The sequence below is a fragment of the Prionailurus bengalensis genome, chromosome X, assembly GCF_016509475.1.
Source record: "Prionailurus bengalensis isolate Pbe53 chromosome X, Fcat_Pben_1.1_paternal_pri, whole genome shotgun sequence".
In the NCBI taxonomy this organism is placed as follows: domain Eukaryota; kingdom Metazoa; phylum Chordata; class Mammalia; order Carnivora; family Felidae; genus Prionailurus; species Prionailurus bengalensis.
Genome location: NC_057361.1, coordinates 20,300,086 through 20,312,963, shown reverse-complemented (window position 1 = coordinate 20,312,963; position 12,878 = coordinate 20,300,086). Strand labels below are relative to the sequence as shown.

Genomic DNA, 12,878 nt, shown 5'->3' with positions numbered 1-12,878 from the left:
ACATGCCTCTTGTACGAATAAGGACTTTATCCTACCCAAGTTCATTGCCATTCCATCTAGGTAAATTAACAATAAGACCTTAATATCATCTAATAGCTAGTCCATATTCAAATCTTCCCTTTTCTCAAAATGCCCTAGAATCCAGTCATTATTTATGCATTGCTTTTGGTTTTCATGTATGTCTAATCTTAACCTAAAACAGTCCCCCACTTTTTTTTTTTTACATTTATTTATTTTTGAGAGAGAGAGAGAGAGAGAGAGAGACAGAGCACAAGTGGGGGAAGGGCAGAGAGAGGAGAGACAGAATCCGAAGCAGGCTCCAGACTCTGAGCTGTCAGCACAGAGCCTGATGCGGGGCTTGAACTCACAAACTGAGATCATGACCCGAGCCGAAGTTGGATGCTTCACTGACTGAGCCACCCAGGCGCCCCAGTCCCCTACTTTTTAAAAAGAAAGATCAGGGGCGCCCGGGTGGCGCAGTCGGTTAAGCGTCCGACTTCAGCCAGGTCACGATCTCGCGGTCTGTGAGTTCCAGCCCCGCGTCGGGCTCTGGGCTGATGGCTCGGAGCCTGGAGCCTGTTTCCGATTCTGTGTCTCCCTCTCTCTCTGCCCCTCCCCCGTTCATGCTCTGTCTCTCTCTGTCCCAAAAATAAATAAACGTTGAAAAAAAAAATTAAAAAAAAAAAAAAAAAAGAAAGATCAGATCACTGATTGCCTTAGTGTATCCCACATTGTGGATTTATCATCTTATTTCTTTGTGTTAGTGTTAACTTATATTTCCTCTTTTCTTTATGTGTCCCTGTTAACACATCTCCTTTTCAGTGTTGTGATTTTTCAGTAACGGTTGCAGGAAAATCTTGTTGTAATGCTGAAGAAGTCTTGGAAAAACTACTTAGTAACTCTGATCAAACTTAGAATTTACCTTTCTTTTTTTTTATATATATATATTAGGAGGTCAGGTAGCCCAATCCTCTGACTAAAATAGTCACAAATTTTATTCACACTATTCCATTAGATTTCTTTTAGATTGATGAAATTTCCTTCCTTTTAAAAAAATTTAAATCTAAGTTAACATAGTGTAATAACGATTTCGGGAATAGAATTTAGTGATTGATCACTTACACATAACACCCAGTGCTGATTCCATCATGTGTCCTCCTTAATGCCCATCACCCATTTAGCCCATTCCCCCTACCCAACACCCTGCCAGCAAAATTGTTCTTTGTATTTAAGAGTCTCTTATGGTTTTTCTCCCTCTCTGTTTTGATCTTATTTTTGCTTCCCTTACGTTCATCTGTTTTGTACCTTAAATTCCACATGAGTGAAATCATCTGTCTCTGACTTAATTCACTTAGCATAATACACTCTAGTTCCATCCATATCGTTGCAAATGGCAAGATTTCATTCTTTTTGATCACTGAGTTATATTCCATTGTATATGTATACCACATCTTTATCCATTCATTCGTCGATGGACATTTGGACTCTTTCCATACTTTGGCTTTTGTCAGTAGTGCTGCTATAAAATCTCCCTTTAAAAAAAATTTAAAACCTTTCCATTCAATTTACTGGGATTAAAACTAGCTGAAGTGTCAAAAGATTACTCTTACTGATAAAAATTTTAGTGTATACCTATGACTCTAGAACTGCGCTGTTCAATATGGCCACTGCTTGCGGCTATTGAATACTTGAAATGTGGCAAATCTGAATGGAGATTTCAAAAATTAAGATGACATAGGATGTAAATGACCCGTTACTAATTTTTATATTGATTACAATTTGAAATGATATTTTGGATATATTGGGCTAAATAAAATACATTATTAAATGTTTTTTACTTTTTTGTTTGTTTGTTTATTTTTGAGAGAGAGAGCAGGGAAGGGGCAGAGAGAGACGGAGACACAGAATCTGAAGCAGGTTCCAGGCTCTGAGCTGTCAGTACACAGCCTGATGCGGGGCTTGAACCCACAAGCTGTGAGATCCTGACCTGAACCGAAGTCAGATGCTTAACTGACTGAGCCACCCAGGTGCCCCAATGTTTTTTACTTTTTTAAATGTACAGAAAATGTAAAATTAATCATTGGCTCACATTTGTGGCTCTTTCTGTTGCACAGCGCTGCTCTAGAAGTCCAGGGAGTGAGTTGTTCATTAGAAACCCTGAATCTGCATCCAATAAGCAGCTTTTCTCACATATTAAACCCTTCTCCTGGTTTCTCAGCCATTAGAAATGTTCTGTACAGTTTAGTATTAAATGAACTTACCTACCGAACTATTCTGTAGAGTGGCTGATGAAGACAACTTGAGTATAGCATCTTTTTGTCAGGATCCTTACCCTGGCCTCACGAAAATTAAAAGCTAGTGAGCAAAGCTTGGTGAAAGGAACCTGTGGAGATTTTAAGTCTTCCTTTGGAAGTAACAAACAGATCTGAGCAGAGGCTTCCTAGTGTGGAAAGGGGATGTTCTGCCTCTCCCCAAGGAATAGCCCTCCTTCATTCCAGGGACCTGAATCATGCTCCGTAGCTATGCTGAAATCTTTAGGTTTATTCTTCTACAATATCTTTCCCCTTAGTCCTCTACTGGATTTTCTCCCCAGCTGAAAACTTTTGTACTGTGTACTCTGTGGGAGCATCACCAAAGAGATCAAGACTTCCAAATTTCGTCCTGGAATTCCTTAGAAGCAGTGATTCTCCTTATTTGAACACCTTATGTGTGTCAGGTCGCGCGTGCGCTAAGCGCTCTCCGCGTGGGTAGAATCTATAGGTTATCTCCATTTTATAGATAAGAAAACAGGCTCAGAAAGGTTAGGAATCTTATCCCATGATGAATGACTGAGTGAAACCCAGGTCTGCTTGCTTCCCACTCCAAGGGCTTCCTATTACAGCTGCTGGAGCAGGGAGGGAGAGGCCCCTGAGGTGCAGAAGCATGCACTTGTCTCTGTGGCCCAGCTGGGGTCATTTAGAAGTTGCTGTCTAGAGTCATGAAAATTCCAACGTGTTTGCATCAACAAAATAACAGCCTGAGAAGTGTAATGGCACTGAAAAAAGTACAGGGTGTGGGAAAACCTTCAGATGTGAAAGCACAATTCTGGGGATGGCAGTGTATAAGAAAGCTGAAAATAAATATCAGAATCTTGTCCTTTTAACATAGTTGTTGAAGAGTTCTTATGATCCCTTTTATCTGTAGTGGATTCTCAATTTTAAAACTAGACTTCAGTTTCAGTTTTTACTCCTACAAATGTCTGCGGCATGTTCTTTTTACTAGCTCTGAGGGTCTTTGCATCTTTAACAGAGATAAGACTTAGCATTTGTCATTTGGAATTTCAGTGATGTAAAGATTTAAATAGTTTACACTTTGCTTTCTTTGGTCCTTTGGTTTTTAAAAAACAATTACTGCCTTACTGAAAACATTGTATGAGGCAAATCTATATTTAGCAAAGTGCATATTATACTTGACTTTTTTGTATGGGAAAGATCTTTTCAGCAAAATTGTTAAATTATTCATTAAAACACCCATATGTTGGTTGATTCTTCAGTACAGTGATATTTTAACATTTTGAACCCAGGGTCAGTATGATAAATATGTATATGGTAAGAGCTTACCAATGATCCCCTTAGAAATTGTATCAATCATAAAATCTTCCAATTTTTCACAAGGAAAGAAAATATTTTAAATCTTATAAAGATTTACAAAGCAAATTTGTTTGGCTTATAATTAGGCTTTTACAGTTGATTTTTCATTGGCTGTTTACTACGGAAGCAGACTATATACATATATTCTGCTTTATTCCAAATGTTTTTATAAACTAGCTCATGATATTCAGACTCCCTACTGTGCTTTTTTCCTGATCTATTAAATGTAATTCATCATCTTCCCCCCAAATTTGGATGTATGTAACTTTTAAAGAGCAAAGTTTATGTTTTAATGAGAAAAAAGCTCTTTTACTGAGAATATATTTCGATTTAACAAATCATATCTGCATTTTATGAAAGCTTGTTATAAGAATAAAACTTTGAGGTAATTTTGATAGTCTGCTGAAAAAAGACAACTTCATTACTAGTGAAAAGTAATCCTAGGATCAGAATAAAAAATGCTTCAGAAGAGCTTTCCAATACTTTTTTTAAAAAATATCTTTTACTTAAAGTACAGAATTTGTGGCTTTAAAAGCTACATCTTAAAATGGGGATAAGTGATCTTGTACTCACCTTGAAACGGATAGAATTCAAGGATCACAAATTAAGCGTCCAAGTATACCTTGGACACTTAAGAATACTAGTAGCTCTCAGAATTGGTCTTCACAAAGTGTTCCAAATATTTGCGCTATTAGCATAGTTGATTTAGATAGCATTAACAGTGGACTATATGACACATGAGGAAATCACTTGCTCTTAATGTCCTGTTTGGATGGTGTGATATTTTGGTTAATTGAGGTACAGACCACTTGTAATGACGTTGTATGGATAAGGACGCATCTGTTTAAAGTGCAGGTGCTGTATACCCTTTAGAATTCCTTTACTTAGGAGCTGTGACACGTTTTGACTGATCTAGCACTTGAGCAATCCAAAATTTCTGTCTAGCAACAAGACCATTAACTGTAGTGTTAATTACAGTTTAGCGGAAAACTCAAAAAAAGTTTAATTATTTCTAATGACTTCAGCTATAGCCAGACAAATCTAGAGGAAAGAACAGAAGTTTCCTTCTGACCCTCACGGAAGTACATGAGAAACACAAGCAGTGCTGTATTTGACAGTACAAATATTTTTTACAAAGACAGTAACCTAGATTTCAAATGTGAAATTTGGTTACAGTTTTTAATGGGTTTGAGTTGTTTTTGAAAAAGTTTAAAACCCCCTTGATACATTAAATAGTCCTTATACAGCTATAAACTTGAAATTGCTTAACAATCAACTCACTTGCCCCTTGGAGTGAAAGCACGGAGATGACCAGGTTTTCTGTTGGAAATTAGGTCAATAGGTTAAGCGGACTTTAACCGTTCACTTAATGTCTTTTTTACATCCATCTCTTTTACCAGCCCCTCCTCCCCCAGCCCTGTGGACTTGGATGATTGTAATTAACACATGCACAGTTCTTTCAAAATCACCCAAGGTGTTTTTCTTCTCTCAACTCTTCTGCCTTTTATATATAGAAGTAGAGTGCTCTTGTTTTCTATCTTTGACTTGGATTCATCCCAGGTTTACAGGTTCGTGGAGGGTACAGTAATCCAGGGTGTTGACTGCTGTTAGATCCCCTGGGAGAGAGACTGTCCGTAGAGGGTGTATTAAGCAGGCCAGAACCTACTGAAAATGGTAGTTCACAAATTTAGTCTTACTTGCTGATTTTCCTTTTAAGTAAAATAAATGGGAGATGAAAACAAAAGTCTAGAATTGGAAATTAACTGTGGAGTGAAAGGGAAGGAGGACATGGAGTGGAGACAGCTGTTTTCTTATAAAAGGAGAAAAATGTTTTAATGAACGAGGGAACAAGGAGGGAGAGAAACCAAATGAGAAGCCGAAATCAAAAAACATCAGAGAAGTCAGAAAATGGAGACAAGGTTAGAAGCAGGAAAGGAACAAGAGCAAATACTAAGATTGTGGGCTTTAAAGTTTTAATTCTCTAATATTTACTCAAAATGTTACATGAGTCATAGGTAAGCCTTGCTCATTTAGAAGTTAATTGTAGGATTAAACCTTTTATTTGGCTTTCCTTCTCTTTTAGCATATTTTTCAATAAAATTAAAACATTTACACAGTTGAGAATATTTCATAAGTAGGAAAAAGTCCTCCTAAGTTGTGAATTGTAGAATACAGTTGTACTATCTAAATATTAGTATAACCAGATAATAAGATGGTCCTAAGGCTTTCTAGAAATTACATAAATTTTTACCTTTTAGGCTTGTGCACGCTTATTTAATTTCTAGTGATGTTCAATGACTACTGCACTGGAATTGGAAGCAAATTAGACTTTCTGAGCATATTTATTTTTTGAGTTACATATTTTTCATCCTAGGAAAGTTGAAGGGATAGAGGACTAACCAAATTGTGCTGAATCTCTTATTAGATTATTGTCTTGAGGAGGGTCTTCTCCCTCACCCCCATTTATGCTGGTCACTTGGCTTTTGAAGTTCTATTCGATAATTTAGATTGTTGCCTGCTTGAAGAAGAGAGGATAGGTAAATCCTTACTAAAATTTGTCTTTACTGTTTGGTGTTTGACTGCAATTACAGTATTACTGAGAGGATTTGTACTTAGCAGGAACTGGTTTTTGTTTCTTCTAGCTTTATCCTTGGTCATTAACTCAGTTTTTCAGGACAAAGGGATTAATTAAAGGTATCTTGCACCTAGCTTTTTGTAATTTTAACATAAATAAGTATGAGCTTCAGTTCTGAGCATGAATTTATAAATAGACTTCTCATACCAAGGTGGATGCTTTTGTAATATGGCACATAAAGACTGCTCCACATTTTGCTGAATATCAAAAATAATACTAGATGTAGCTGTGGTTCCCAAAGGTATAATTCGTTTTAGTAACTGCTTTATTTCTGGATATTTCTTTTGAGCAGATTGGATCATAGAGAAGGGATGATAAAACTGATAGCTAGGACTCTGTCTTCCTTCCACATGATCCCTTATACTCATCATTCTGAAAATTAGGGTATCATTTTTGGATGTAGGAAGGGCCAGAGGTGTCTTCATGCAACTGACTCCTATCGTAAGGAGAAAATGTCTAAACTAGAGGCTTGTCCATAGTCACACAGTGACTTAGGGACGGCATCAAGCCCAAGACCTAGGATCTTTAGTTCAGGGATTATTTCAGTCCCCAGTGGCACCTCCAGCCCCCACTGATGGATAAGCTAATAAAAGACGGGGTTTTTTTGTTTTTTGTGGGGGTTTTTGTGTGTGTGTGGTTTTTTTTGTTTGGTTTTGGTTTAGTAGAAGTATATTGGGCATTTAAAAACATTTTGAAAGATTAAATAGCTGTTAATATCTTAAATTGGCTAAAGTCCTAAAATAATTTTAGATTGTAGCCAGTTTTTTTTAAAGTGACCTCTACACCCAGTGTAGTGCTCAGACTTAAAACCCCAAGATCAAGAGTCACATGCTCTACCAGCTGAGCCAGTCAGGCACCCCAGACTAGCCAGTTTTAGTAGATTTTTTTAAATTGCAGATTTTTAATCACGTGAAGTTATGTAGTAATAAGCTCTGTAGAAATGCTTGTTTTAGTTATATTGCCAGTTTCACTTTAATTCCTTAAAAAAATTTTTTTTAGTGTTTATTTATTTTTGAGAGAGACAGAGTGCAAGCTGGGGAGGGGTAGAGAGAGGGAGACACAGAATCTGAAGCAGGCTCCAGGCTCTGAGCTGTCAGGACAGAGCCCAACGTGGGGCTCGAACTCCCAAACCATGAGATCGTGACCTGAGCTGAAGTCGGACGTTTAACCAACTGAGCCACCCAGGTGCCCCAGTTTCACTTTAATTCTTAAAATTAAGAATGATCTATACGAATTACCTTCAAAATTAAAAAATTGAATGAATGGATTATGTAACGTTTTGACAGCAACGGGAGAAACCTGGAATATTTGCCCAGTGGTAATGGCTAGCTCCTGTGTGTTCCACTTAACACACATTTCCAGGAGCCTCATTCAGAATTAATAGTACCTCACATTTTCTCCTGTACATGCATGTGTGTACACAGTTACATGAAACTAAAGATCAGAGGAAATGGCCAATTTAAATTTTCAGATCACTGTTTTTAGGAGGTATCATACTTTTATTTTTTATGCAGCATAAGACAAAATGTTTTTCATAATAAAATTTTTAAGTATCAAGAAAAGCGATAATGAATATATTCTTTCTAAGTGTTAAAACAAGACCGCTTTTTTAATCCTGTGAAAGGGTAAGGAAAGTAGTTCTTCAGAACATGAAAGAAATGTCATTTTTTTCCCATATCTTTCTTTTGGAAGTAACTGATCTAGAGATAAACTGTTATGTGAGCGAATGATGGGAGAAATGCTTTCTCTATGAAAAGATGAGCCACATGTTTCTTTTTTGATAGCTTTCTTCATTAATGTATTTAAATGATTCCATTCACATAGAAGGTTTTAGCCCTATGCTTTTTGTTTTAAAGCAGAGTATATCTGTAATTACTTTGTCCAGGATTATCAGAGAGGCATTAATTCCCCATTTCTATAATGAAAGAAGAAACTAATTATGCTTATTGATATTGTGTAGTTGTAGAGGAAAATTGTAGTTCTGGGAAAAGAGCAAGGTAGATCTAGAACTTCTAGCTGTGGCAGAGAGTAGGAGCTAAATTTCTTAGGTTAGAAGACATTTTATGGTATAACCAACTATCTCAGAGGCACAACTTCCATTGTTGGGGGCTTACGGTTAGAACAAGCTGGATAAAGGTATGTGGCTATGATAAGGACTTTTAACATAGAGTTGAAGTAACTGTTTAAACTCTTTGGAACCCTGGTTTCAAAGGAACACAATAGAATGAATGGAGAAGGGGACAAAGGGACCGAAACACTGGGTAGGAAACAGACAGGAAAATGACTTTAAGAAGCACTTAAGCTGGTTCAGGTTGATGGGATTTGCAAGAGACTGGGGTTGGAAGGTGGAGGGCTGTCACAGGCCATTGTGCCTAGTCCTCATGTGACACCAGAACCCTCTCCAGCACTCCTGACAGGCAGTCACACATGGACTACCTGAAGTGACAGGATTGCTCACTGACTCCGGAGGTAAACAGTCCTGACTTGGGGCAAATATGTACCCATACCCTTTTTACTGTAGTCCTTGTGAAAAAGCCAAATGCAGACCTGTATAGATCCTGAAAAGGGGCAAGTCCCCCAAAAGTTCACTGGTAACCATATGTTGTATGTGTATACATGTTTTCCTCTGAATACGCTACCAGCTGTTCAAAGCAGGCCACTTTTATTTTTTGAGAATATTGTATATATTCTTCAGTTATCATTTGACACTTTGAACATCTGTGTTAGTGCATGTGGATTAACTTCATTCTCTTCATGACTGCATATGGTAAAGTCTGCATACCACAGTTTATCCAACTGATGTCATTGATATTTGAGTTCCTGGTTTCTGTGCTCTTTTACTAATGTGATGGACATCCATTATCTTGGTAGGTCTAATTACAAAGCTTTTCTCTTTGTTGGCCTAAAATCTTCCTCCAAACTTCCACTTACTGGTCCTGAAAATGGTTGCCATCTTTCTCCTGAGTCTTCTCTTGAACGTAAACATTGCTGATCACTTTTACCATTCTTCCTATGGTTTAGATCCCTTCGCTGTCTTCAGACTGTGGTCCACTTTGTATTGTCTAAATTGTAGCGATGGAACTAAACGCTCTGAGCTGTGGTTTCATCTGATGGAGAGGGTGGGATTGTCTAATTTAATTAGGTCCATGATATGACTCTGCTCTATCACATTGTACTGAGGATAGTCAGTTACAGCTTTACATTTAGAGTTCCTGGATCGTTGGAGCATTTGATAAAAGCTGTGGACTTCCCACCATCTAGCCTTACCCCCGGAATGCATTAACACAATTATTGCTACAATTGCAAGTGATTCATGGATCCCTGGTACTTCTCTTTATGATTAGACTTACTGATTACTTTGCCAAAGCCATAGGTTCTCTCATTGTCTACCGGTTCTGTTACATCCTCGGACATTAAACTGGAAATGTCAAGTTTTGGCATTATTTGGTGAGTCTGCTGCCTCCCAGTGTGTAGCACTTTCTTATTTGCAAGTGGTACTTTTTAACAATTCAGGATCAGCCTCTGGCTAACTAGTCTAGTTTGGAAGTCTGGCTTCTAGTCGTTTTCCATTCTTCATGATTCCGCACAGATTATGGAAAGCAGTTAAGCAACCTTATATGTGAAGCCTCTCAGGATCCCAGAATGTGATCTTGAGATGAAATGACTTGAACTTAGTGACAATATCTTATCTAGTTTTTCTTTTTTTTTTTTTTTTTTAGCCATCTTGGATTTAAGTTTCTTCGTCATTGTGTTTGATCTTCAGATTGGACAGAATAAAACATTGTTAGCCGAGAATGGAAATAAAATAGAAGACTATTTGTCTTTGCTAATATTACATTAACCACCCCATCCGGGAGGGGCTTCACTTTTGCGTCTACTTCTTTTTACTTTAACCTCCAAGATGCCACTTAATTCAATACCTGGCACTTTGCTAAGTCACAGTTCATCCTGAGGCGTTAGCCTTGTTCACAGTATTCTTACAGCTCCATCTCACCCTTTGTAATACTTGTTTTATGTGCCTGTTTTTTTTTTTTTTTGGGGTTTTTTTTTTTGGCCATCTGTTGTAAGTGGTTTTTTAACATCTGAATTCCAGAAAGCTCTCTGTGCAGCACATCAGATTTTTTAGATACTTTCCCCTTTTCTTCCCCTCATCAGTGTGTTTTGCAATTATGCAGTCAGCATTATGCTTTTGAGAGCCTCCAAGCCTTCTTGAGCTTCTTTACACAGTTTCCGATCTTGGAATTGGTCCTAATTTTCCTTTAAAACACTTGAAATCTGCCTGTCCAATATGTGCAGTGTTCCCCTTCCTTTTTCCATCTCCAAGTGACATGGCTGCTCTTGGGAAAGCTTCCTTCTCTTTGCATCTTACCAGTCAGGTTTTACTGGGGAGGATTAGGACCAGATAAGTTTGACTCATTACTCCTCTCGTTTCTAAAAGACTGAATTTTTACACAGACCAAAAACACACCATCAGATGCATTGACTTAAGCTGACGGACACTTCCACAGATGTCCACTGGTGAGTAATAATAGCTAATAACTGCTATTATTTGTTGTACACTGCCACATGACAGGCACCGTAGTAAGTCTTTTTCACTTGGATTATCATGCTTATCTCCTACCTTAGGGTTATGAGGCATAGATGCTATTGTTATCTCAATGATACAGATGAGGAAACGGCTGTAAGGATGTTGAGTTACTTGCCCAAGATCCCACAGCTTGTTGAATGTGAGTCGGATATTTTCTAAATTGGATTCTTAGTTGTCATACCAGGCTGCTTGACGTGGTGCTTAATTACAGTGCTAGACCGGATTCTGTTACTTCAAAACCTGTGTAGCTCTCAGGCCACTGGCTGTGCACAGTAGGCACTTAAATACTTAATTTGAGGTTTATGTTTCTTGTTGATTTCCAGGGTATTGCCTTTTAGTCTTGCACATATGAAAAAGATGAGAAAAATGGGCAAGGTACACTATTAGGCAATTCATAGTAGAAATGAATGGAAAATGAAAAGATACGTATTTTTACTAAGCAAATATATTTTTGATGGTTTTAGGAGACCCATTTTTTTAATGGCAAGATTCTTCTTGTTTATAAATATGATACATTAAAAATAAAGAATGCAAAGATGTTTGTGAAGTTTTAGAGACAATCACTATTAACACAGCAAACGTACACAAAATCTTCTTTAATTGGGATACCAGTTTACTATTGCTTTTTAAAAACTGAATATATTGTGAACATCATTGCACATTGATAAATACTCCGTGAAAATGGCTTTACAGGTTTCCATTGTTTCTCATAAGAGATTGAGGCTCGTTTCATTTTTTTTATTCTTCTATATGTGAAGTGAAAGTAGTAGAGAATGCGAGTTCATCTCATACTTTTATCATATTACTCTCTTTATTGAAATTACTTGTTTACCATTATTCATTATTTGCTGTGATTTCTTCCACACTTAATATTTTGCTAGGAAGAATTGGGTTGGATGCCCAGTCATTTGTGATCCATATGATTGATTCTTTAAGAACCATTATATTATCTTTTCTTTGAGAAGGGTCATTAGGCTAATTCATTAAATATGTTAAGTGTTCTAAGAATTGAGTTTGTCATTTAAAGAGTTTTCTAAAGACTAAAGGAAGCTGTGCTGTAACCTATTGGAAATTGATCTTCGGAGCAAGACTGTCCTGGTTCAAGGTTCAGATCCCAGCTCTCCTGGTTTTAGTCATGTAAACAATTTGGGCAAGTCACTTAAGATTCTAAGCCTCAGTTTTTTCATCAGGAAAACAGGGATGATTATTAGTCTCTCGCAGGAGGAATAATTTAGCTTGAGATGTTGCACATAAGGCCCCCAGTGAAGTAATGACGTCCGTTTGTTCTCTTTTATGTAGTAAGACCAGGAATTCTCTGCTGGCCTGGTTAAATCCACCGAAGGACCCCTTCTCAGAATAATGATTTTAAATCCATAAAATTAACTGCTTGGGATCACAAAGGAAGCCAATCCTATTGAAATGCAGTTAACAAAATACTTAAAAACACATTTGCGGTGCTTTCTGTTTTAAACTTTTTGGACCAAGGTGGGGCGTGAATGAGAAAACTAGGGAGGAGGAAGGAAAAAGGAGAAGAAGGAAAGAAAGCTCCTAAACATTTATGTGTAGTTCTGGCTCCCTCCCACACAGCCACGCTGGGTTCCCTGTACACTCCTAGACATCTCCGCCTCAGCATCCTCCCACCAGTGTAGATTGATCACCAGTGAAGTGGAATGCCTCTCCAGAGTCCCTTAGTGATCCTGCTCTCACGAGCGCCTCAAGTCTAAATCCTCAGATCAGTTCGATTCATCGCCTTTGCTCCCTGTCTCTACTTTACATCAGTCATGCTCTTCTGCCCATCTTCTGTCTACAATAGCTGATTTTCCCCTTGAAGTTGAAGATTCTTGTCTCATTCTTGTCACTAGGATACAAGCTTTTTCTTCACGGATTCCAGCTTCCTACCTCTTCCGTGAGGTAACCCGTGAGTGTTTTGGGCCAGTTTGGTGTATGTTCCATGTCCTAAGTTCCGCAGAACTCCCATATTACACCCTCATTCCCAACTGTCAACTGCCTTGTTTATTTACTTATT

At 37.8% G+C, this 12,878-nt stretch overlaps 1 protein-coding gene across 1 annotated transcript in view; it reads left to right on the top strand.

Moving 5' to 3' along the window:
* The window catches only part of KLHL15 (kelch like family member 15), a 36,551-nt gene that overhangs the window by 17,602 nt on the left and 6,071 nt on the right, over window positions 1–12,878 (top strand). The gene's annotated exons all lie outside the window — the stretch shown is intronic.